General features: G+C 43.9%; 1 pseudogene; it reads left to right on the top strand.

Annotated features, from left to right (window-relative positions):
- On the top strand, positions 1-4942 carry LOC136351588 (uncharacterized; annotated as a pseudogene).
- Positions 4943-5440: the final 498 nt, after the last annotated feature.

Below are 5440 nucleotides of genomic sequence, written 5' to 3'. Positions count from 1 at the left end.
ATGGTGAAGAATGCTGCCATGATCAAAAATCAAAAAGTTGCTTTGAAGGCAAAACAAGAAGAAGAGTCAAGTTGTGAAGAAAGTGAAGATGAAGAAATGGCTTTTATTGTCAAGAGATTCAAGCACTTTTTTCACAAGAGTGGCTATGGCAAAGGGAGGAAGGATGATGACAAGGGAAATAAGCAATCAAAGAGAGCGTGCTTCAATTGTGGCGAATATGGCCACTTCATTGCCGATTGTCCCAAGTCAAATGAAGCTAACGCTAAGGGAGGCAAGAAGAAGCCGGAGCGTGCTCATGTGGTGGAGGCACACATGGCGGAAGTGTGGTACTCCGGAGATGAAGAAGATCCCGAGGTCAAGCCCAAGCCCAAGTCAAAAGACAAGGTTGAAGGAGAAGGTGGTGTTGCTACCGTCGCCTTCAAGTCATCCTCTTCAAGCAAGGAGCATCTCTTCAACAACTTGAGTGATGACGACGACGACTCCTACCACTACTCTTGCTTTATGGCCCAAGGCCGCAAGGTGATGACTCAGAAGCCCTCTCAAACTTCTCTTGATGTTGATTCTAGTGATGAGGAAAGTGATAATGAATTAGATGATGTGCTTAAGAGCTTTAGCAAACCCGATATGCAACATTTGGCTAAGTTAATGAGAGCTTTGGATAGTAAAGAACAATCACTCGAAAGGCAAAAAGAATTGCTTATTCTTGAGAAGAAAAGAAACCTTGCCTTAGAGGAGAGCTTAGCTAAAGAATGTGCTAAAAATGAACAACTTGCTAATGAGCTTAATTTGGCTAATGGTTCTTTAGCTAGCCTTAGGAATGTCAATGAAACTCTTCAAGAAAAATTTGCTAATTTAGACAAAAGTCATAAAGATCTTGAAGTTCAATTTGACACTCTTTGGAATAGCACCTCTCAACCAAATGTGGTTTCTAATTCTTCTAACCCTTCTACTAGCAATGGTTGTGCTAGGTGTTACAATATTGATTTGAACTCTTATGCTACTAATATTGATGCTATGCAAGCTCTTAAGAAAGAGAATGAAAGGTTGGGTACTTTGGTGAAATATGGATGCATGAAGACATACCATTCAAAAGATGCCCTTTACAAGACCATCACCGCTCATCCTTACAAGGATGGACACGGGCTCGGGTTTTCGGGTGGAAGTCCTGTGTCTAAGCGTGTGATGGTAAATGGGAAAGAATGCTTGATGTTTGTGCGAGAAGGTAAAGCTCCACAAGTAAGTGAGGTGACTGGTCTTGTGAGCTGCCAGGAACCCGGAACATCCGGACAAACCGGGCGAAACCTCCGGGTGGGAGTCTCTGTCTCTCAAAAATTCCCACCAGGAAGTTCCGGCCGGTTTGCCAGGAAGTTCTGGGCCAATGGCCGTGCAAAAGACATGACCGGAAGTTCCGGGCATAATGCCAGGAGGTTCCGGCCAGATGGTCTTTACTATGATTCATATGTAATTTCCAAAAATTTAGAGGGCAAAGTGGTTGCTTATTTTAATGGGAATTACAATGATGAGTACCACACTTATGTGTGGGTGCCAAATGCTTTGGTAACTAACATCAAGGGACCCAAACTTAGACAAGTTTGGGTTCCTAAATCCCAAGCTTGATTTCTTTTGTAGGCATACTCCTCCGGTGGTACAAGTTGGGTTGTGGATAGTGGTTGCACCAATCATATGACTGGAGAGAGGATTATGTTTACAAGTCTTGATGAGGAGAACGAAACTCGTGAGAATATTGTGTTTGGAGATGATGGTAAAGGAAAGGTAATTGGTCTAGGTAAAATTGCCATCTCGAATAATCAATCTCTCTCTAATGTTCTTCTTGTCAATTCATTAAGCTACAATTTATTATCCGTTTCTCAATTATGTAAGTTGGGTTACAATTGCTTGTTTACTGATGAGGATGTGACCGTCTTTAGAAGGGATGACTCCTCCGTAGCATTCAAAGGCAAGTTAAAGGGTGATCTCTATCTTGTCGATTTCGATGTGGATAGAGTGAATCCGGAAGCTTGTTTGATTGCTAAATCCTCCATGGGTTGGCTATGGCATCGTAGATTAGCCCAAGTTGGAATGCGGAATTTGGCAACTCTTCTAAAGGGGGAACACATCCTCGGGCTCACTAATGTCACATTTGAGAAAGATCGTGTGTGTAGTGCTTGCCAAGCCGGAAAACAAGTTGGGAATCCACATCCTATCAAGAACATCATGACTACAACACGCCCTCTTGAGCTTCTACATATGGATTTATTTGGGCCCGTGGCTTACATAAGTATTGGAGGTAACAAGTATGGTTTTGTCATTGTTGATGATTTTTCCCGCTTCACTTGGGTGTATTTTCTCTATGACAAGAGTGAGGCTCAAGATGTCTTCAAGCGCTTCGCCAAGCAAGCCCAAAACCTCTATGATCTCACCATCAAGAGGGTACGAAGTGACAATGGAGGAGAATTCAAGAACACACAAGTGGAGGTATTCCTTGATGAAGTGGGAATCAAGCACGAGTTCTTCGCCCCCTATGATCCTCCTCAAAATGGCATTGTTGAGAGGAAGAACCGAACTCTTATTGAAGCCACAAGAGCAATGCTTGATGAGTACAAGACTTCGGATATCTTTTGGGCGGAGGCCGTGAGCACCGCATGCCATGCCATCAATCGCCTATACCTCCACAAAATTCTAAAGAAAACTTCATATGAGCTCTTGAGTGGTAAGAAACCAAATGTTTCCTATTTTCGTGTCTTTGGGAGTAGATGCTTTATTTTGAGTAAGAGGCCTTGTTCATCTAAGTTCTCACCTAAGGTGGACGAGGATTCTTACTTGGCTATGAGTCAAATGCACATGCCTACCGTGTCTTCAACAAAACCTCTAGTATTGTTGAAGTTACAAGGGAGGTGACATTTGAAGAATCTAATGGCTCCCAAGGAGAGCAAGTTGTTGTACATGTTGTAGGTGATGTGGATCCAAGTCAAGCTATAGGTACTAAGGCCATTGGAGACATACGACCAGTCGAGACGTAGGATGACCAAGAAGATAGGGATCAACCTTCGTCATTGACATCCAATAGCCCTACATCGAGTCAAGAGTCAGTTGACCCGGAAGTTCCGGGACCAGATGATCGGAACCTCCGGACCTCCCCAGGCCAGGAAGTTTCGGGTCCATTTGCCAGGAAGTTCCGGGCAGAGGACAGTCAAGGCGTGCCTACGGCACAAGTGGATGGGATTGATGCCGAGGGCACTATAGAGCATCCTGATCAGGCTCAGGTCCCCTCGGTGCACCATCCAAGAATACATCACACTGTCCAAAGAGATCATCCCGTCGACAACATACTTGGTGACATAAGAAAGGGGGTAACTACTCGTTCTCGTGTCGCTAACTTTTGTCAACACTATTCGTTTGTCTCTTCTTTGGAACCAACCAGGGTTGAAGATGCACTTGGTGATCCGGATTGGGTGATGGCTATGCAAGAGGAGTTGAATAACTTCACTCGCAACCAAGTATGGACGTTGGTGGAGAGACCCGACCAAAATGTCATCGGCACCAAGTGGATCTTCCGCAACAAGCAAGATGAACATGGAGTGGTTGTAAGGAACAAAGCCCGGCTAGTTGCGCAAGGGTTCATCAAAGTCGAGGGTCTCAATTTTGGTGAAACCTTCGCACCCATTGCTCGCCTTGAGTCAATCCGAATCCTTTTAGCCTATGCCGCTCACCATGATTTCAGGTTATTCCAAATGGATGTCACGAGTGCCTTTCTCAATGGACCTATCTCGGAGTTGGTCTATGTGGAGCAACCACCAGGGTTCGAGGATCCAAAGTTGCCAAACCATGTGTACAAGCTCCACAAGGCGCTCTACGGGCTCAAACAAGCCCCTAGAGCTTGGTATGAATGTCTCTGAGATTTTCTTTTGAAAAATGGTTTTGAAATTGGAAAGGCGTATACTACTCTCTTCACTAAAAAATTTAAGAGTGATTTATTCATATGCCAAATTTATGTCGATGACATAATATTTGGTTCTACTAATGCCTCTTTTTTGAAGAATTTAGTAGTATCATGACTAAAAGGTTCGAGATGTATATGATGGGCGAGTTGACCTTCTTCCTCGGGCTACAAGTGAAGCAAGCACAAGAGGGCACTTTCATCTCTCAAACCAAGTACGTGAAGGACATTCTCAAGAAGTTTGGGATAGAAGATGCCAAACCCATCAAGACTCCTATGCCTACTAATGGCCACCTAAACATCAACGACAATGGTAAATGTGTGGACCAAAAGGTATATCGCTCCATGCTAGGATCCTTGCTTTACTTATGTGCATCTCGTCATGATATCATGCTTAGTGTTTGCATGTGTGCTCGCTTTCAAGCGGAGCCTAAAGAGTGTCATTTGATTGCCGTCAAGAGAATTCTAAGATATTTAGTTCATACTCCTAATCTTGGCTTGTGGTATCCTAAGGGTTGTGACTTTGAGCTTTTGGGCTATTCCGATTCGGATTATGCCGGGTGTAAGGTTGATAGAAAAAGCACAACCGGGACTTGTCAATTCCTTGGACGGTCCCTTGTTTCTTGGTCCTCCAAGAAGCAAAATTCCATTGTCTTATCCACCGCCGAAGCCGAATATGTCGCCGCCGGTTCTTGTTGTGCCCAACTCCTTTGGATGAAACAAACCCTAAAAGATTTTGGCTACAACTTCACCAAGATCCCACTCCTATGTGATAATGAGAGTGCCATCAAAATAGCCAACAATCCCGTTCAACACTCAAGAACCAAGCACATAGATATTCGCCACCACTTCTTGAGAGATCATGAAACCAAAGGAGACATATGCCTTACCCATGTGAGAACTGAGAGCCAATTAGCCGACATTTTCACCAAGCCTTTAGATGAGCAAAGATTTTGCGAGCTTAGGAGTAAGCTCAATATCTTAGATTCTCGCAACATTAGGTGATGGGTGGTTGGCTAATTTATAGCCAAACATATGTCACTAAAAAAAATGAGCTTTTGTGTCTTGAGATCACTTCTTGTGTAGAAGATGGTCTTGATACCAGGAATACAGCTCAAACATTCCCTTTTTTTATCCAAAAACCTTTTTGAAAATCTTTGCGAAATTCCTTTGAGTGCCTTTTATTGCGAAAATTTGTTTTTTATCTTCTCCTTGTGATGTATATCGACCATAGTTTTGTACTGATTGCTTGTTGGCTGGTTATATACATCACAAGTCTTTGCATGTCCATAGTCCTCTATTCCTCCTTTTGATTCCTTGTTTCTACCATGGTTTTGGGCCTGACTGCTCTTTATCTGTCAGGCCGGAAGTTCCGGGCCTCCCTGTCCGGAACCTTCGGGTGTCGAGGAGTATATATTCTCAGGGGGAGTTAGAAACCCTAGTCTCTCTCCTCATTCTTCTCCCTCCCCGACGCCAGCCCTAGCCGCCACTACAGTGCCCCGA

This window comes from Oryza sativa, chromosome 8 (assembly GCF_034140825.1).
Source record: "Oryza sativa Japonica Group chromosome 8, ASM3414082v1".
Taxonomy (NCBI): domain Eukaryota; kingdom Viridiplantae; phylum Streptophyta; class Magnoliopsida; order Poales; family Poaceae; genus Oryza; species Oryza sativa.
This window is presented reverse-complemented; position numbering and strand designations above follow the sequence as displayed.